This window comes from Urocitellus parryii, unplaced genomic scaffold, assembly GCF_045843805.1.
Source record: "Urocitellus parryii isolate mUroPar1 unplaced genomic scaffold, mUroPar1.hap1 Scaffold_43, whole genome shotgun sequence".
In the NCBI taxonomy this organism is placed as follows: Eukaryota; Metazoa; Chordata; class Mammalia; order Rodentia; family Sciuridae; genus Urocitellus; species Urocitellus parryii.
In genome coordinates, this window is record NW_027553833.1 from 5,394,540 (window position 1) to 5,416,973 (window position 22,434).

The window sequence follows — 22,434 nt, forward strand, 5'->3', positions numbered from 1 at the left end:
CTTACTGCTTTCCAAGCTATCTTTAATCTCATCATTCTGCCTCTGCCTCTTGAGTATCTTCTACTGTAGGTAGGTCACCACACCCAACCTTTTCTTGGTTTTATAGTTTCTAATCCTTTGACAAAATTCATAATCTTTTTTTTTCCTCTTTTGTGGTGGTGGGTTTGAACTCAGAGTCTTGTGCATGCAAGGCAGCATTCTACCAACTAAGCTATATTCCCAGCCCTGAAATTCATAATCTTGACTTTACTTTTTTGACTGTATAAAGCACAGTGATTTTAAAACATGTGCAGATAACCCCATTAGGTGGTTTTCTTTTCTGTGGGATTTTTTCTCACAGAATTTTGTCTTATGGAGTGCCTGGTCAGTTTTGATTGGCTAACATTGTTGTGATAATTATAGATGAAATTTGAGGACTAAGATGAAGTTATCTTCTTATAGAAAAGTGTTGAGGTTACTTGAGTAAGATTGTCACTTTAAACTTAGTCAGCAATTAAGATAATTCAAAAATGACTTGTCTTTTCAATGTTTCAGTATTATTCCTTTTGGATTTTTTGCCTGTTCATCACTTAAGTGTGCAGTATTTTCTAATCTAAACTCAAAGGCTAGGGCTTTTATTAAGGGTCCCTTTATTTGTAGCCCCAAACACTTCTTTTTTTCTTCTAAGCCCAAGAATTGGATGAAGGCTTAGTTCAGACTCATTATATCTTTGTGTTATGTTCAATATGTGGGTAAACCTAGGAGAAAAGTACCTTAAAGTGCCAACCTTACTTGTAATTCTGAGATTCCTTTTTCTAATGGATCTTGGCCACATCCATATATCTCCACTGCCTTTTTAGCTTGGATCCCTTCAAACACAATTTTATATTCTTATAAAGATATTTTGATTTTTCTTAGTGCTCCTCAGACTAACTCTTTGATAATTGGAAACAAAATTCTCTCTGTCCTTCAAGATTTAGTTTTCTCCATATTCCTTCTTAAGCCAGTGGGGAAAATTATTATATTCCTTTAGGCATCATTTATACCTGAAACAGTGAACTCTTTTATTCTTTAGCATCTTACAAGGTAACTAGTATATTATAGCCACTCATAAAATACTTGCTGAAGAATTAAATGAGAAGCTATATAAGAATATATAATCCCCTTTTTCTATTTGGTATCAATAATCCTTTTTTACTATAGTTCTTCTGATTTATGGAAAATTAAGTTTCAAGTTAATTATCTTTTGAATTGGAACTATGGCTAAAGAGGGTAGTACAAGGATAGCAGAAAATAGTATTTTTTAAATCATTAAATGTGTCTACCTTTGTCTCAGTAGATGAACATCTTGAGTTTCATGATCAGAGTTAAAACTTGTCAGTAGATAATACTCTGATTGTAGGTCAGTTTGGCTTCTTTTTCTGGTTGACAGGCATTATCAAAACTCAGATTGGTCTTTTTGCTTAATTACAATTCTTTTGAAATAGATATCTAAAGTGTGAAAAATGTTCTGTGGTAAATTGCATAGCTAAAAGACATATTCTAGAAGATTTTTTCTTTGACTGACTATATCTTTATTATGGTACCAGTCTTGGATTGAGAAGAGTTCCCCCATGACAAAGATATACTTAATGTCCTACCCATGGCAGAAACGAGAAAAGAATTATCCCCTGCTTTATCCTAATATGTTTAATTATGTTAGGTTGATCAGTCCTGATCTTCCACATTGAAGTAAAGTGAGTTTTTATTATCTTACACACAGGAGACTTGCCCTTGGGGCACATGTTGTTTTCACATTTATTTTATTTACTGGTAAGTAGAGAATTAAGAGGAGAAGTTAGAAAATGTAAGTGATTTGCCAGAGTTTGATTTACGAAATTGCAGGTTTGAATTTCTATTTTATGTGCCTAAGCATTTTATAGAATTGTGGGAAGTGATATTCACAAAGAAAAACTTTTGATTTGATAACTGGCTTTATTTTAGGAAACTGAGCCAAGAAGAATACGAGAGACTAGAAAAAGAGCAGCAGCTGTCAGCTGCAGATGAAAAGGTGGTTTCCGCTGTACAGGAAGTTAAAAATTACAAGTGAGTTCAGTTTCTAAAGGAGGGTGTCAGTGTCTAATGAACTAGTGTTAGCTTTCTTTTTAATCTTTTTTTACATTGTGTAGATAGAAGAAAATAGCTTGGAAGTATAAATAACGAGAGGATATGAATACATTCAATTCACACAGGAGAAAAAATAAATTTCAACTTAACAAATGAAAAATGTTAACAAAGATTTACTTATACCTAATGGGCAAGACCATAGGGAACTTGGTCAATGCAAACAGTTCTGGGGGTTTTGTATGTTGTAGTAATTCTTTAAGAAATCAGTTTGCTGTGTGATGTATCAAGACCCACAAAAGTGTGGCATTTGATAGACCTTGGAAATCTTCTATGGATATAATTTGAAAAAAACAAAAAAAGTTTTAAGGAGGAAGATATTTCTAGCAGAATTACTTGAGAACACACTCATGAACAGTTAAGGAAACTATAATTTATCATTCAGAATCTCTAGCAATTAAATGATAAAGAAGTTATTAGTATTAGCTTTTTATTTAATTAATTAATTAATTTATTTATTTATTTATTTATTTTTGGTGCTTTACTACTAAGCTACATCCTTAGACCTTTTTTTTACTTTGAGCCAGGGTCTCAGTTGCATAGGTTCCCACGTAATTGCTGAGACTGACCTCGAACTTGTGATCCTCCTGCCTCAGCTTCCCAATCATTGGGATTACTGGCATGTGGCATTGCACCTGGCCTGTAGTATTAGTTTTGATCACACTGGATTCATATAACCATAGAAATGTTTTTCTTATGTATGATAACGTCTTTAAAAGTATAGCTGATGGAATAAAGGGAAAATGGTCAGAATGTTTCAAATGTTATTCAATTGTTGTAATTCTTAGGCGGAGAATTGAAGAGATGGAAAAAGAACTACAGAAAACTGAGCGCTCATTTAAAAACCAGGTAGTAATTAATACTGTCCTGTAGTTGCAGAATTCTTTGATATCTAATACAGACAATTATAGGCTATTATAATGAGTCCCTAAAAACATATTTTTTTAATGTGTTGTCTTTTTCAGATTGCTATGCATGAGAAGAAAGCTCATGATAATTGGGTAAGATTTTTTCCCCCTTTTCTTTATTTTGTGCATAGCCTACCGCAACTGAATTTGAATATTTTCTCTTTAATAGCTCAAAGCTCGTTCTGCAGAAAGAGCTATAGCTGAAGAGAAAAGGGAAGCTGCTGATTTGAGACAGAAGTATGTGATTTTGGTATCTTACTATATGTTTTATAGTGTTTTAAGGTTATCCTAGATATTATCTATGAAGGAATAGATTGCTGTTTCATAATTCAGCCCATTCTTTCTCAATATTCAAGACTATTGGAAATGACCCAAAAGATGGCAGTGCGGCAAGATGAACCCGTGATTGTAAAACCTATGCCGGGAAGACCAAATTTACAAAATCCTCCTCGGAGAGGTAGGGGGCACTTTGTAAAAGGAGCTATTTTATTTCTTGGTGCATAATGTATGTAAATTACTTTTTATTTCTGTGTGTAATGGTTATGAAATAATCTGAATGATTTGCTAAAGCGGGAGGTGAGGGTTGGTGTCAGGGAGAAGGCTGCCTTAAAGTAGTAGCACGGCATTGTTGTCTTTAGGTCCACTGAGCCATAATGGCTCTTTTGGTCCATCCCCCTTGAGTGGTGGAGAATGTTCCCCTCCACTGACAGCAGAGCCAGCTGGGAGACCTCCTTCTGCTACTCTTAATCGAAAAGATATGCCTAGAAACGGATTTGGTTAGCATTCACATGTTGCTTCAAGGTTTTGGTTTTTTTTTTCCCTTTTGAATATTTTAATGAAAACATATAATTTGGGCCTGTACAATATATAGAAGATAATTTCTTACTTTATCTTAGTGAATGTTTTCTGTAAAATCTGTTCTAGAATAGAAAACATTTTTTTTTTCCTGGAGGTCTCTGTATTGTTTTTTTCTTTTAAATTTTACTCTGTGAAGTGTAAACCTTTATCTTTAAATTAAATCTCTATGGTGTTCCTTTCCCAAATATTATAAAAGTAGCCTTAAACTTTATGTAGCATACTTTATTTCCTACATGAAAATACTGAGTCTTATTTCCAATTCTAAATAGGACTGTAGTCTTGGTAAGATTGGAAGTCAGGTTATACAGACTAAAGAAAAGCCAGCCTACACATACTTCAAGTCTATAGCTTAAAGTTTAGGACCAATACTTATTAATCTGCTGTTCTATCAACCCAAGGCAGTTCTTTATTTTACTTAAGTCTCTTCATAAATTGTGATTTACGTATTGGGCAGCCCATTTTTTTAAAAAAAATATTTTTAATTGTAGATGGACATGATATCTTTATTTATTTTTTAAATGTGTGCTGAGAATCAAACCCAGTGCCTCACACATGCTAGGCAAACACTCTACAACTGAGGTATGACCCCAACCTCTGGGCAACCCATTTTTCATTTTGCTTTCTAGGTATTGTTGAATCCTGACCTGTCCACCAGTGGTTTATTTCTTCTGAAAAATACATACAAGGGCTCTGATCTTTCTTTCCCAAGGGTCAATGGATGGACCTTTACCTCGTACTGGTCTTCTGAGGCATCTGGGAAACCTGTTGCCTCTGGTAAAGGGACCAAGTAATTTCAAAGAATCTGTAATTGTGGATGGATGATTTTTATTCTTTTCATGTTAGAATAAGTCTGAATCCATTCTTTGATCTCTAACAGACCCAGGATGTGTTCCACCTCACATGAACAGCAGCTCCAGAAGTTCTTCTCCAGCTAAGGTTACGAATGAGGGCAAGGTAAGTTCTGTAGTTACTGTGAATCATGTGGTCATGCAGGAACATGTAGCTTTCCTACAGTACTTGCTCTTTGCTTTATCCTTCTTTGTGTTCTATTTGTACAATCCCATTTGTTTTTTAAAAAGCAAACTGTTCCCCAAGAACCTGAGACCCCCTCAGTCTCCACCATTACTTCTTTGACTGAGCATCCAGTTGGATGCTTAGAGGTTGAGAACTGAATTGGGTTTTATTCTGTGCATTTCTGGGAAGGATATTCAGAGCATGACACTGATCTTGTTTGCTGTAAACTGCATGCAATATTGAGCTTACTTTTCTCCTTAACTTGGGAATGTTGCTTAAGTGTGTACAACTGTAATGAACTACAGAATGTGAAAAGTTATCACTCTAACTTTATATGGTGTTTTGTGTTGAATGTTCTAAGGCAAAGTAAATTCATTATAAATTATATAATTCATATATTTTTTTATTTTTTTGGAAGAATGTTATTTAAGAATTCCTCCATTTGTGCAAACCCTATTTTGAGTGATTTGAATTAGATTGGTATCAGATTTTCTGAAATTGAAATACTGTTTCAATGAAACAATGATCATCTAAAATGACCTCTTGAGCCAGTCCCAAGAAATGGTCTCATTTGTTCACATAAGTGTATTCTCTTGTAACTGTGTTGCTATTATATCTGGTAGGTCTTCTGCAGCTCTATAACAAAATAAATTTTAATTGTTTAGTTTCAAACCCACTACTCATAGGAAATGATAAATCAATATCTCAAATGGTGTACAGTAAATGAATGTAAATATTAACGCTTTGTCTTCCTAATTTGTGTATATAGCACTGTGATGGAAAATACTTCTCAAGTTCCAGTGTATATATATTCCAGGAATATACATCTCTAGAGAAATCTAAGGGCACCTTAGATAAGACCCCAAATCCCTTTGTAGTAGAAGATTTAAAAGAGAGAAAAGACCCATTGTTAGAGAGGAGTAGAGGTGGGAAAAGCATGGCTTGGAGGCAAACCTGGGATTGAGTTCCTTTAATATGCAGTGTGGCCTTCAACAAATTATGATATTCCATTTGCTTTTGTTCCCTCTTATTTAAAATAAGACAGTCTACTTAAAGATCTCAGAGGTTGAATAATATATGAAAGACTTACTGAAGATACTCTGAATAGTAGCTATTATTACATGGGTAGAGAATGGATTTTTCATTTTATTCTGTTCATTCTTAATATGGAAGTAATGAGCTATTGTGATGAAAGGGAAGTGATGGGGAGGGGGGGGACTCCCTTTGAAATAGATTGTAGTGAATACAGCATGACATACTGGTCAGAAATCACCTCTGTTAATAACCTCTGCCAGTCCTCTTGCCTTTCCCTTTCCTGTGCAGATATAATCAGTAACAAACTGCTCCCTCTTGTGGCATCCTTCCAACTTCTGTAAGCTGTCGGTGGGAATACACAGGAGGGGTGGGTAGTTTTGTTGCACTGATGGTGTTCTCTGGACAGGTGCCTGTTTTGGGTTTTAGCTTTTATCGGTGTTGGTACTTTGTCTTAATACATAGGAATTTTAAAACTTTTAACTGCTTTCAAATCTTAAATTGCAGGTTCATATGGCTATGAAAGGGCCCCCTCCTTTCTCAGGGGTACCCTTCATGGGACCCCCGATGGGACGGCCTCCACCACCTCCCATTTGGTATGGACCGCCACGTCAGCTTGGTGGGCCTTTTGGGCCTCGGCCAATTCCTCCACCGTTTGGTATGATGATCTGAACAGTAGTGATTGACTTATAAATCACATTCATCTTTCATTTCTATTGCTTGCTAAAACAGTTGGTTGCTATCTCAGGTCTTAACAATGGAAGGATAAAGCTGAGTACATTTTAACTTTTCCTCCAGTTTTCTGGGACATATGGGACACTACATAATCTTATACTGAGATAGGCAATAGCTATCTCTCATAGACAAGGATAAGGGGCTATATACAGAAAAGCCAGAAATATTACTTCTGCAGATGTTTGTTGAAAATCTGTTGATATGCACTGCAATAGATGGAAAGGTGGATGAGACACATGCCATAACTTAAAATTTTGTCACAGATATGAAAATCCTATAACATAAAGTTTGTAATCACCCATAATGGAAGCATAAGCAGTAGGTTATAGAATATAGAAAAGTCAAACCCTCCTTACCTTGAGAAAAGTCAGAGGGAAGTGTTAAAGAGGAGGATTTAACAGTGACCTAATAAATATTGCTGATTTAATTAGGTGGCTTTGGAAGGCCTTTTTCAGGAGGGCATGCACCTTGATTCTGATGGCATGTGTAAAGTCCATGCTGAAATACTTCATGAATTTTTAATGGATACAGTAATTATAGTGGAATTTCCTTTTATCAATATTTCTTTGATGTAGTGAAGTTCTTATTTCATGATCTATCATCTTGTCATGGTAATATAGTACTTCCAAATATAAATGGAGCTCTTGTGAGATAGAAATAATTCTGCAATTATATAGTAGGGAAAGAAAAAAGACAAGCCTGGAGCTAGGTAGAGCCATGTTTAAATCCTTAATATGTTGCTTCATGGCTGGTTGGTCAAAGGCTATAACTAAACTTGTTCCATCTCAGTTTGCCTCATCTGGCAAGTCAGGATGTTCACCAGTTGATGTTCTAGGCTTGGGAGAAATTAAAGACTATATTAACATACTTGAAATCACCCTAGTTCAGAAATTTCTGGGTATTTACATAACTTCCTTTTTATTTTCCAGGTCCTGGTATGTGTCCACCAATAGGCTTCAGAGAATATGCACCAGGTGTTCCACCTGGAAAATGGGATTTGCCTTTTGACCCTCGTGATTTTTTTCCAGGACCCGCACCAGCACCATTTAGACCTTTAGGCTCATTTGGCCCAAGAGAGTACTTCATTCCTGGTGCCCCATTACCACCTCCAACTCATGGTCCCCAAGACTATGGGCCACCACCTGCTGCAAAAGACTTAATGCCTTCAGGCTTTAAAGATGAACCTCCACCTACACCTAATTCTCAGATTAGTGAGGGCTGTTCACAGGCCTTAAAACAGGGCCCATAAAATTAACCTTTGACACTTAGTCAGAAAATGGACTATAAACTATTCATCAAGTTAAAGGATTATTGGCTTCAAAATATAAAAGTTTATTTTAAATGGTTTATGTTTTTAGAATGAAGCTGCCTTGGTGCAGTATACATTTTGAGCCAAAATATTTTCCCCCTAAATATCCCCCACTTAAGCTAGAGTATCCTTCCAATTTTAAAATGTGCAATAAGGAATACATTTGTTTTAGTTAATGTAGCATATACAATTGCTAAATGATTTAGAATGTCATAATTATGGACATTTCCTGTGGAAATGCTTTAAGAACATGTATTTCCATTATCCTATTTTTAGTGTATTCCAGTTGATAACAGAGAAATGGTGTTTTATAAGCTTGATTTTTTTTTCTCTTTCAATATCTGGTCGCAGAGACTGCTACACTAAAAATTTTTACTCAAAGATCATAAACTTCATTTTCCTTCTTGCTGAAGTTCTTTGTTGTAATAGTTCATAAAAAATGTTTATTAATATTTCCCAAGTGTCTGTTGATTCATTGGATCGTCATGAGACTTTGTGCCAATGGGGAAGCATGCCAACTCACTCTCAGAACTGAAGATGGTGACTTGTCAGCATATTCCCTGTTGCTCACTGTTAAGGAGGCTGGACCTTGGTCAACTGTGGACTTCTACAAAGGATTTCTTTTACTTGTGAGAAGTCTTGTGGCTCTATTTTTGTAGCACATTCATGTACTTTTTTCTAACCACTGTCCATGTGAGAATGGTTTTCTGAGAATGAGTTTACATTGGTAGCAAGAGTTGTTTGACCTGAAGTTCTACTGCTTTTGCCATTATTGCATTATAACAGTAAAATATAAGGTGGTATGTTGTGTCTATAAAAAATTAGGAAATTTCTTTTTAAAAATGTACACAACACACTCTTCTCTTTCCCATACCTTGCCACTGATTTTCAAGGAATATGATAAAAAAATTAGAAAAGTATAATCCTCTAAGAATGAATGAAACTCTAAGGCTTATAATGTCTTTAATCAGCAACTATGGGCTGAATTAAATTCTTTTTTTTGATAGATACTCAAATATATTTTATTTAAAAATCAATTAAAGCAAGTCCTGAATCTGTAACTACTGTCTTTAAAACAATGTTTCTAAGAACTAGCTCTCCAGAACTGTAATTTTAATTACGGCAATTTTAACAGTACATTTTAAAGAGGTTTAAGATTTAAATAAAATTATAAAAGCCTGGTACTTTTGCTTACTGCTAGACCAGATTCTTCCATTCTTTTAAATTCTAGAAAGTAATAGGATTGTTGAAACCTAGAACATAACATATCATTGTTCTTTTTATGTCCCCTAAGTATTCTCAAAATAGGGGCAAAAGCTTCAGTGTGAAACAAAATCTCTGTGAAACAAAATCTCTAAACTACTGAAGATAACTCAGAATCAAAAAGAATTTGAGTCCTTTAGGAAGAATTCAATCTACATAACCTCCATTTAATAGTAGAAGCAGCAGCTGTGTGTAAGAGGAAAACCATATAATAGCTTATGCCATTTTTAACCATGTAAAATAAAATTTAAGTCACAAACACATTTTGAATGTATCTTTCAACCTCTACAGGACACAAGGCAATGCTGAAGTTACTATAACTCCTAATTTTAAAATAGCATTTAAATAAAGGTGATGTCAGCTAGGAAGATAGATTTTCAAGGAAAGGCAGATTTATTATTTTATTCAAAGCAACAGTAGTTTTCCCTCTAAAGCCTTTTTTGTATTTATTCTATTAGTAAGTTATAATGTGTTCTATGTAGTTTATCTGAGCAGTTCTGAACCCACCCATAGTTGCCTCTCCTTACATCCATCTGATTGTACCACTTCTGTAGCAAAGCCCAAGGTAGCTGCCCACGTACAGGTTGTGTAGAGAATACTGTCCCTTGATTCAATTATACTTTTGTATCAAAAGTTTTAGAAGTCCTCTCCAGCAAATTGTGTTTGAATTTAGTTACTAAAATCATTTCATTTGTGAAGCAGTAGTGTTTCAACCTGAAAGTATTACTGCTATAGTTGTAATTATTGTCCAGTGACTCATCCCCTCCCACACTAGAAAGTAAATTTAAACAACTAATTTGTGAGATACAGATTGCTTTGTGTTAATTGCTTCAAGATAAAATCACCTTTTTTGGGGGGGGAGGTTTGGTCATTCATATCTTAATTAAAGCTAAGCTGATGACAATGTTCAATTTAAGTTTGTTTAATGCTGATGAAACAGACATTCATACAAAGCATCCTTTTTTTCCATATAACCCCATTCTTTGGTGGCAGCTGGGGTTGTGGCTCAGTGGTAGAGTACTTGCCTAGCACAGGCAAGGCCCTGGGTTTAATCCTCAGCGCCACATAAATAAATAGAGGTTAAAAAAGCATTCTTATGTGAAGGATGCTAAATGTTTCTTCATATAAATTATCACTTTGAGGGGCTGGGGTTGCATGTGAGGCACTGGGTTTGATCCTCAGCACCACATATAAATATAAAGGTACTGTGTCCATTTACAACCAAAAAAAAAGGTTTTTTTTAAATTATCACTTTGATATACATGTTTTATAGTATGAGAAAACAGAAAGAACAATGTATCAGTTTTGCTACATTTTAATAGTAGATTGTAAGGGAGCAACATCAAACATCAGTAACATCAAACAAAAAGGTACTGAGTATTCCACAGGGTACAGAGTGCTGCCAAGCACCTTGGAAAGTTTACATGACATGGAGAACATGAGGCCCTTCTCTTGAGAAGTTTAGAGTCTGGAAATTTTGACTACTCAGAGTTTCAGTTGAGTGAACATTTTATTAAGGCAAATTCTTCATTTCCTAGAACTACTGTAGACTGAACTACTTTTGTACTTGTGAAATTAACCCAATCCAGATGAAAGAAAAGACTAAATTTGGTTGATAATTCTTTCAGGCTCATATAGTTTTGTTAACATTCATCTAGTAAACAAAACTGACCTAACAGACAACTGAAAAATTAAAGACTAGATCTCTTGAAGTGCAAGGGCTAAAATAACTGTTATTCGTTTTAAAAAGCAAACGGATGGTATCATTAGGTTTTACACTAGTTTAAAAATAGGCCAAGTATTGCATTCCCTTCATGCATTGTTCATTTAAAATAGTGAATATTAAAATACGTGGGTTCTACATGTAACCCACAAAAAAGCTCCTCACAAATCTTTATGTTCTGTGTATCAAATATCCACCTTGTGTACTATGAAAGTTTTATTTATGTCTCATCAAGTTAAAAGTAATATAAATAGTGAAATTATAATAGGCTAATGACCTGCATATTTTCATATGAATGTCAATATATCTAAATAGGAAATAAATGGCAGTCATATCTACCTATATTTAAAAAATAGAATATCTTTCCAGATTTTGCATACTCATCACTTTATAAAGACAAGGTATGCAGGTTTTAAGGTTTCACAATCAGTTGTCAGAAAAACAGCAGTTGTTCCTGCAGTATCTCATTAGCATCTCACTCAATTATTTTTAGATGACATGATTTAGAAGACGTAAACCACCCAAAAATTTGTAATTATTCTGAGAGAGATGGTTTTAATGTTAACCCTAGAATCATTAATGTTAACCCTAGAAACAATAGCAATGTGATGTAGAACAACTAATCAACATGACTAAAAATGTGCTCACTTTCAGAAAAACAATCTGGTCATCTGGAAAAAAATCACAGCTACAATCTGGGGAACACTCCCATATAAGATATTGATCTGATTAAGGCACACTATTTCTAAGTAGAACTATCAGATGAGGGTGAATTTAGGCCAGCTCTAAGGAACAGCCTATAAGACAGATCATAACTGATCCAATCTCCCTTCAAAGCAATCTGGTACTATCCTACCCACTTCAATTCAAAAGTTTGAAGTTAATTCAAATCAAAATATTATCAAAATGACCATACTACCAAAAGCACTATATAGATTTAATGCAATTCCAATCAGAATCTCAATGGCATTCCTCATAGAAATAGAAAAAGCAATCATGAAATTCATCTGGAAAAATAAGAGACCAAGAATAGCTAAAGAAATCCTTAGCAGGAAGAGTGAAGTAGGTGGTATCGCTATATGAGACCTTAAACTATACTACAGAGCAACAGTAACAAAAACAGCATGGTATTGTCACTAAAACAGACTGGTAGACCAGTGGTACAAAATAGAGGACACAGAGACTAACCCACAAAATTACAATTATCTTATTTTAGACAAAGGTGCCAAAAACATGCACTGGAGTAAAGATAGCATTTTCAACAAATGGTGCTGGGAAAACTGGAAATCTATATGCAACAAAATGAAATTAAACTCATAACTCTCACCATGCACAAAACTTAACTCAAAATGGATCAAGGACCTAGGAATTAAGCCAGAGACTCTGCATCTAACAGAAGAAAAAAGTAGGCCCTAATCTTCATCATGTGTGTTAGGCCCCAACTTACTTAATAAGACTCCTATGGCACAAGAATTTAAACCAGGAAGCAATTAATGGGATGGATTCAAACTAAAAAGTTTTTTCTCAGCAAAAGAAACAATCCGTGAGGTGAACAGGGAGCCTACATCCTGGGAGAAAATCTTTACCCCTCACACATCAGATAGAGCACTACTCTCTAGGGTTTATAAAGAACTCAAAAAGCTAAGCCCTGACAAAAAACAAGTAACCCAATCAAAAAATGGGTCAAGGACTTGAACAAACACTTCTCAGAAGAGGATATACAATCAATCAACAAATATATGAAAAAATTTTCAACATCTCTAGCAATCAGAGAAATGTAAATCAAAACTAAGATACAACTATAGTCAGAATGGCAGCTATTATGAAGACAAACAACAATAAGTGTTGGCAAGGATGTGGGGAAAAAGGCACACTCATACATTGCTGGTGGGACTGCAAATTGGTGCAGCCAATCTGGAAAGCAGTATGGAGATTCTTTGGTAATCTGGGAATGGAACCACCATTTGACTGAGCTATTCCTCTCCTTGGACTATACCCAAAGGACTTAAAAACAACATACTACAGGGACACAGCCACATCAATGTTTATAGCAGCACAATTCACAATAGCTAAACTGGAGCCAACCTACATGCCCTTCAGTGGATGAATGGATTTTAAAAAATGTGATATATTACACTCAATGAACTTTTTTAAAAGAGAATAAAATCATGGCATTTACAGGTAAATGGATGGAGTTGGAGAAGATAATGCTAAGTGAAGTTAGCCAATCCCCAAAAAACAAATGCCAAATGTTTTCTCTGATATAAGGAGGCTGACTCATAATAGGGTAAGGAGGAGGAACATGGGATGAATAGTTGGATTCTAGATAGGGAAGAGGGGAGTGAGGGAAAGGGAGGAGGCAGGGGATTAGCCTCCTAATGAATGTGGAATGAATGTGATTGATGGACATCATTATCCAAAGTACATGTCTGAAGACACAAATTGGGTGTCAACCTACTTTATATACAAACAGAGATATGAAAAATTGTGGTATATATGTGTAATAAGAATTGTAATGCAAAAAAACAAGTACATGTATAACGTGAATTGGCATGAACATACTTTATACAAAGATATAAAAAATTGTGCTCTATATGTGTAATAAAAATTGTAATAGACTCCATTGTCGTGTATTTAAAAAAAATAAAATCAGTAAAAGAAAAAGAAGGGAATGGGGAGTGGGTAGGGAAAAACTGTGGAATAAACCCAAACTAACTTTCCAATGCACATATGTGAATATACTATAATGAAACTCATCATTTTGAATATCTATAAGATACTAATTTTAAAAAATGTAAATAGATCAGTAAAGTGGATGAAAGGGAACAGTGGGAGGGAGGATGGGGAGGGTGAAGGGACTGAATTGGAGCAAATTATATTCCATGCATTTATAATTAGTCCAAATAAATCTAATGTCAAGAATACCTATTATGAACAAATGAAAAAAAAGAATAATGACTTCACTGTTTTTATAAAATGCATTCTCATAAACAATTCAATTGAGAGAAATGAAAAAAGTAAAAGAGAATGTACAATTTAACATCTCACCAACCATAACAATTATTAAGTCACTCTTCCATCTTTTTCCCTAATTTCAAGATTGTTCCAGTTTCCTTTTCCTTTTGATATTCTTTTATTTCTTTCAACAAAGGTTTATTTTCTACATAAAATTCTTATATTTCTTTTGTTGAATTTATAATAAGGTCCTTGATATTATTTAATACTACTATAAATATTATAATAGTTCATTTTCTAAGCAACTATTACTTGTTTGAGATAGAATTGATTTGTCTGTACAAATTTTATATCCAGGAACTGCATTATCTTATTAATGAGTTATGAATAGGTTTTTTTGCATATTCTCTATATATTCATAAATATGCAAATAAAGAACATCCCCCCTTTTATATTTCATTTTTCTTGTCCTAGTGCAGTAGCTAGGGCTTCCAAAACAATGCTGATGAAAAGAAGTAATAGACACTCTTGTTTTGTTCAAATTCATCATTAAATGATTTTGGGCTGTAAATGTCATGTAGCCATGTTTTATCAAGTTAAGAATGTTTTTCTGTCCTTTGCCAAGAATTGTTTAAAATCAAGGCTGTATTTCAAACTTAACTGAAAACTTTTTCTGCATTGTTGACAACATTATGAAATCTTTCCCCTTAATCTGCTAATGTGAACTATCTTGATAAATTCTGCTAATAATATATTTTGAAAAATCACTCATTAGTTCATGGAGATTTTCTGAATTATTTTCTACAGTATCCTATTTATCATAGTTTATTCAGTCAATCTTCATATGGCAATTACATTATTTCTAACTTTTTATCATTATAAAAAACACCTCAACAGAGAATCTGGTGTATATGCAAGTGTTTCCCCCTCTTTTTCCTGTATTTTATGGGTGCATCTTCAGAGTAAATTCTCAGGAATGGGATTGCTAAGGAAAAATAAAAATATGTACTTATATGTTAGAGAATGCTCAATTCCCCTCCAAAGAAACTGCACCATTTTTCTATTCCCACCAGTGATTAATAAGTACCTATTTCTCCTAAGACTCACCAACAGTAGCTTTAATTTATGTTTTTTATTAAAAATAAAGTTTAGTATCTTTTTATATGTTTAACGGGTATTTTTAAATGTGTGTGTGTGTATGTGTGTGTGTGTGTGTGTGTGTGTGTGTGCACGAGTGCGCACTCGCTCATGTTGTCTGTTCCTCTCATGTATTCTGCTTTGGTTATTACAATTAAATTTTTTCTTTATATATTAAGAATGTTGGGGGGCTGGGGATGTGGCTCAAGCGGTAGCGCGCTCGCCTAGCGTGCGTGCGGCCCAGGTTCGATCCTCAGCACCACATACAAAACGAAGATGTTGTGTCCGCCGAAAACTAAGAAAAATAAATAAATAAATGCTAAAATTCTCTCTCTCTCTCTGTCTCTCTCTCTCACTCTCTCTTTAAAAAAAAAAAAAAAAAAGAATGTTGGGTTGGGATGTAGCTCAGTGGCAAAGTGTCTGCCTTGCATTTGCAAAATCCTGGATTCGGCCTCCAGTTCCCAAAAAGACAAAAAAAGAACCCACCCCACCCCACCCTAAGAAACCCCCAAGAATGTTACCTCTTTTATGTCTTACCTCTTTACTACTTTTTTTGACAGTCAAAAGATGATTGCTTTACAACTTTCAAAGTCTTTTTGATGTTAAGATTATTTTTTCTAAGTTGATATTAAACTTGTTACTTTGGGGTAAGTCAATTTTATAACCTATCATCATCTAGATCTTTCAGTTGAAATGGTAGGGCTGATGCTACATTCCTTACCAACAATCTTTTTGCCTGAGACTACACAGTAAGGTTTAATGTAATCATTATGCTTCAAATAATTTAATATGGAGGCAGTGATTTCAAGTCTGAATTTCTTTTTTAATTCAAGGTAGAATGTCAAACCTTGTGCTTCATGATGAAGGAAGCTGACTGTAATTAAGATCATAGATTACATAGAAAGGTGCCTAGGTGTTTCAGAATGGTCTATGATGTGCTCTCTCTCTGCATGGTCAACTCCTATATACTCAGTGAGTCCTAAATCTGTCTAGATTTACTGAACTCCCTCAGTCCTTCTTTTTGCCAACCTATGACATTGGTACACATCTCTAATCATAATCATGTGCTTTTGGCTCTGTCTTGCTGACTACACAATAAGCATCCTGAAAGGTGTGGGAACTGTTCCTTTTGTAGTATGCACAAGGATTAAACAGATCTTTGTTGAAGAAATATTTTATTGAATGAATGACTGAATTTCCAGTTCTAGAGGTTATCATTGTCTAGTAAAAAAAAATGGCTAGAAAATCTATATCAATGAGTGAAGAAATAATAAACATAAAAGAAGATCAAATACTAAAATAATACCATACCATCAATAGCTCCCAGGTTAGATGAAAAAGGGTGCATGTTTCTGCATCAAAGATAAAACCATGATAGTTGTAAATTGAGCCAATGCATTAAAAGGAAGATTTCTAAGTGAAGAATTAACATATCCAATTACATAGTGTAATATGAGAACAAGTCAACTACATTCATAAAATTCAAAGACTAACAAGGATAAGAAAGAAATCCCTACACACAATCCAGTGTAACCTGTGCTATTCCAGCTAGATCATCTGCTCTCAGATCTAGAGCAAAGATCAGAAGAAATGTTCTTCCACATGGAATTGCTATGTAAATAAGAAATAGCTAACACTTGTGAGTATTTGTGATGTGCCACATACTATCCTAATCCTCTCATCTAATCCTCACAACAATAGTTTAGTTCTATTTTTCAGAGGTGAAAATTGAGACATAGAAAAACAAATTATCCATAATCACACAGCAGTTTGGCTACAGAGTCCATGCTTTTAACCATCATGTTCCATTTTAACATCTTTATTTTAATTGTCCCTAAAGCCTTAAAAGGAACTGCAGCAGAACCTCCCCATCTCAAGCTTCTGCAAAGTTCTTTTTGCCATGTAACATAACAGTCACAGGTTCCCAGGATTAGAATATAGACATTTTTGTGAGGCCACTATTTATGCCTCATACTTTTAAATATGGAAAACTCTAAATGGCTACTGCTGTCCAAACCAAGTTTTCAATAACATCCCAGGGATGTTATTGAGCTGTCACTAAGAACTCCAAGTAAGGGAGTGATTAAAAAAGAGTAACATTTGAACTTTGTACACTGGGCAATGCACATTCACAGGAATGGACAGAGACTGAGTAGCCCAGATAGCAATATGATAGGTCTTTAACACTCATATAGCAGTGAGCAGCAGGACTGTGTTCATTTGGTTAATTCCACTTTCAGTTTTTACTGCAAGACAAAGGAAGCCATTGGTAGCTGGTGAGCCCCAAGTTGTACTGAACACAGAAAGCACGTCTTTTTCTGACTTATCTGCCCCAACCACCTCTTATGCACCAACCAGAGCAGGCATGCTCTCACTGGTGTCAAAAAGAGTTGGAAGGAATTACTCAATTCAGTGTGATTTTTCTGCGAGAGTAAGATTCTAAGCCTAAACCTAAAGACAACTCTGATAAAGTAATGACAATGAATTAGAAGGTTTGGAACCATTTCACCACACTACTGTAATAGGGGACACCAAAAAGTCCATCTTGTTGATGGAAACTGTTTATTAACAGGTGGTACTTGGGTAAAAACTCAAGTTGCTCTATTTCATTGTGCTTCATCTGTGGAAAACAATTTATGAAGGTAGCTATGGATCCCCCAAATGGCTGTTTGTTAAACATAGACAAGTTCGCTCAAGAATGTTTTAAAAACTGTGTAAAAGCGTCTGACCTAGCCAAGAATGTTACAGCCACTGCCACTGTGGAGAGGAAAGGGAATTGTGCAAGTAAGGCCTCTGCCTCTGCTGGGCACCCCACAGCACTGACACAGACCAAGAAATGAAGCACCACTCTACCTGCAACAGGTACAGAAAAACAATGGGAGAGCATCTGAAGCCCCCCACCCCCCGCCCATCGCCCACAACTTCTTTGTTACAAGAGGATGCTGAGAAAAAATGAAGGTCTGAGTATCAAGTAGGATGGCCTCACATTCAATAGTCTCTGTGTAGCCATAGAGATCATGGAGAATCAGACAATGAAAGGACCACCAGCCTGAGAATGAGTCTGGAGTGACATGGATATGAAGGTCAGTGGGATCCTTAAGACCCTGTCCTCACATGCAGAAGAGGAAGTCATTCTTTTCTTTCAACTTTTTATTTTTGCTTTTTAAAATTGCTATTGTTTATATCTCATATCATACCATAAGGACAATTTCTAGTCCAAAATTGGAAATGGCATGACAGTCTTTGTTCCAAAATAGTACATTATTGTCTAGGTCAGAACATTAAAAGAGGAAAATTACCAAAGATTATATTTTTTCAAAACACTGATTTGAATTTATTTGCTTTTTACATGATATCGTACAAATGTTTGTCACAGGCATTTACTTCAATAAGAGGTGAGTCAGTCTTCATTTTGCCTTGGTGCTTGGTGAATTAAATGTCATGAATAAGGAGTACAAAATTTGTTGTCCATACTTTTAGGACAGAGATGAACCTAATATCTAAAATGTAAACTCAGCATTATCATATGTGTGTGATTATATATTTATGTCTTCTTTGTTTTAGATTTATCATACTTGCAATTAAATTCAGATGGTTGATACTACCAATTCAAAGTCTGTCACACACATTTTTTAAGTGCACATTTCTTTGTAATTTTAAAATCCAATAAAAAGGATATATATAAAATAATATTTTCTATTATTTTGGGATAATTTTAACATAATTTAAAATAATGGTATTGTCAAATCATTATTTGGTCATAACATTTTGTAGATGGCACAAAACATGAAATGGGTCTTAAAAATCTAGCAAGAGAAAAATTTTGCAATTTGCACTGCACATCTGCAATTTGTACACACATACAAATTGTGTGAAAATATGAAAACACATGCACAATTTCTTTTGGTTGGTAACTGATTAGTAGTTGAGAAACTGGTCCAACCTTTCAAGATAAAGAGTAAAATCATAAGAAGTTTGTTCAATTTGAAATTATATTAAAAGTTTGATAAAAATCTTAGGGTTCATTAGCATTCAAATAATAATATTTCTAGGTCTGTTAAAAATTATACCTGATTAAAGTTGCTTGTATATAAGTTATATGAATATATTCTTGTTTTTATTTTCTTTATTGACTGGTACTAGAAATATGTATTTTTCTGTGTTCAGAAATATGTGTTTTAGATAATGGCTGAATTCTTAATTGTCACCATCATATCTGGAAAAAAATAATAAATACTCTCACAAAACCTAAGATGAATCAGTGGGTATATGCTTCATACGCAGTTGCCATTTAGCATGCAAGGAAGAGTTACTACAGGTGTTGGGTTAAAAATTTGAGTGGCCAGAGGACTTTCAAGAAAAAGCAGGCCAGATGTTGCTTAGAGCCTTGATGAAGAGCCTACTCAATAGACATTTCCTATGAACCAATATCTGCAAAGCTCTGGAGAAAACCTTTTGACTTCAAGTGACAAGATTCATGGATTAAAAAAAAAAAAAAACTGAGCCAGACATAGTGGTGCATGCCTGTAATCCCAGGAACTTGGCAAGTTAAGGCAGAAGAGGCCAGCCTGGGCAACTTAGCAAAACTCTGTTTCAAAATAAAAAAAAAAATAAGTCAAAGAGCTGGGGATGTAGCTAGGTGGCAGAGCACCCCCGAATTCAATCCCCAGTACTACAAACAAACAAGAAACAAATTATAAAAAAGAAATCTTAAAATGTTTCCAAAACTGCTTGAGAGTAATAGAATATTAGCAAGCCTTAAAACTATTGAAAAACAGCTAGGAGAACTACCAGATAACATTGAATGGTATTTTCCTTTCCTTTCAATATAAGTACATGACTGGGGCTGGGGATGTGGCTCAAGTGGTAGCGCGCTCGCCTGGCATGCGTGTGGCCCGGGTTCGATCCTCAGCACCACATACAAACAAAGATGTTGTGTCCGCCAAAAACTAAAAAATAAATATTAAAAAAAAAAGAAACTGTTCCTTTAAAAAAAAATAAGTACATGACTGGATGAGGGACTCTGGCTCTGACTGTTCGGCTCAGTCTGAGAATTTGAGACTTTGAGAGAAAGGAAGTGCACGGAGAGCCAGAGTCTAACTGCACACTTTGAGGGTATTTACTGCTTAACCCTAAATATATTCTAAAATTCTGTGAAATAAGGATGCCCTAATATTCATGGAACAGCAATGAATATTTTGTTGCAGTTTTCAACTTCCTATATGCATGGGTAAGAAAAAAACTGCACTTTAGCTGAAAATGAAATCCATATTTGCTTAACTCTCAAGTTCAACTCAGAATTGAATATTTATGCAGGAAAGAAACAAGTACAGGTTTGATATTAAAGAAGTAAGATTCACTCTTCATTTTGAGTTTCAAAAAAACATTTTTGGTACATATCTAAGACTATATAAAAGATGAATAACCAATACAAATCTAGAATAATGTTGAGATTGCTAGGCTTATGTTTAGGTCACTCAGAAATGTTTTTTTTTTTTTGATTTTGTCTAAAATTATGTCATGGCTATTTCTGCATGTGGTACTAGGAAACGAATGTAGGGCTTCACACAGGTGAGGCAAGCACCCTACCACTGAGCTACATCCCTAGTTCTTTCTATTTTGAGACAATGTCTCTCTAAATTGCCCCCACTGGCCTCAAACTTGCAATCCTCCTGCCTCAATTTCTTAAGTAGCTAGGATTATAAGCATATAATCCTGGCCAGCTATTTTTTTTTAATTTGTATTACTTTGGTTTATCATTTAGAAGCTTTAATATTCAACATGATAAATAAGTTTTCAGGTAATAAATAATAGGTTATAAATTTATATCCTCTATTTAAATGAAATCTACTGAGATTACCTTAAGAAAATTAAACTACTATATGTACTTAAGCCAGTTAGTGTTTAAAGCAGTACACAAAAGTTACTGTTTGTCTTATGAGAATTGAAGGCTTTGAAAATGATATTAATGTCAAAGAAAGGTTTAACAATTTTTTATTCTTTTCAAGAAAGGTTGGATAAAAATCCATTTTTAATTTTAAATGGGAATAAACTACTCTTGGTCATACCATAGTCATATATTATACTTCATCTCATTAGCTTAACAGTAGTAGTGTTTAGCATGTGTGTTTGTCAAAACTCATAAAGCTGCACACTAAAAAAGATGCCTTTTATATATGCAAGGGACACCTTAATAAATATTTTTTTTCAAAAGATCATAATAAGCTAGATGCTATGGCACAAGCCTGGAATCCAGGTGACTTGGGAGGATGAGGCAGGAGGATCCCAAGTTTAAGACTAATCTCAGCAACTCAGTGAGGCCCTAAGCAACTAAGTGAAATCCTGTCTCAAAATAAAAAGTAAAAAGGGCTGAGGATGTGGCTCACTGGTAAAGTACCCCTGTGTTAAATCCTCAGTACCAAAAAAAAAAGTACAACAAACTTACAATTATATAAATTACATAAAATAAAGGTAATAAAAATGTTATAATTCTTAGAAGCACCCTTCCATGATAATATAGACACAACAGCCTTATCACGACTGAAATCTTGGATGTCCACAGTATAACAATTTTTTCCCATTCTACAATTAAGTTAAAGGTTAAATTGTCCTTCAATGACATTTTCAATTTTATAATGACATAGGCCCTGGAAAATATGATTACAAATCAAATATTGCCAATTGAACTATATGTACTCTTTCTTACTTTGAGGAAAATAATTCAGGGAATAGAAGGGTTTAGTGAGCTTTCTGTATCTCTGAAATAAAATACCAAAATGCTATATCAGAATACAAAAATCTAATTACTTTGGGATTAATCTTTCATAGCAAATAGACTTAATTTACAGAGTTTCTTTTCAACTCAGCAACCTGAAACCCATAAAGACCTTAATCTGTCCATTTCATGACTTACATCATCTGCTTCAAGGATCTTGTTTGCTACAGAAGTATAGCTAGTGAACAAATAATCAAACCAGAAATTTATAGAACTGGAATCTATTTCAAGTACAGCATGTGGTTTGAAAAGGAAATAAAAAATACAGAAAAATTTTAGCAAATTTATTTACCTCATCATCTCAGCAATCTTGAAATTTCCTACAAATATGACAAGTAAAATATAGCTCTTTCTTCATAAGGACAAGCAGATTGAAAATAATTACCTTGTATCAAAGAAACACTAACAATAACATATTATAGTGATTGTAATTTTTCCAATAATCCTATGGTGTAGGACTGTTAGCACCATTTAGAAGTGATAATGAAAATACAGTAGCCACCACTACTCCAGCAAATGAAAAGTATCATGCCAAATGCTTTGTATGTGGTGCCTTAATTTTCATTGTAACCCTATGAATTAG

At 34.5% G+C, this 22,434-nt stretch overlaps 1 pseudogene; it reads left to right on the forward strand.

Moving 5' to 3' along the window:
* LOC144252431 (transport and Golgi organization protein 1 homolog) overlaps positions 1-10,322 on the forward strand; it is a 102,101-nt pseudogene extending 91,779 nt beyond the window's left edge.
* The last annotated feature ends 12,112 nt before the right edge of the window (positions 10,323-22,434 follow it).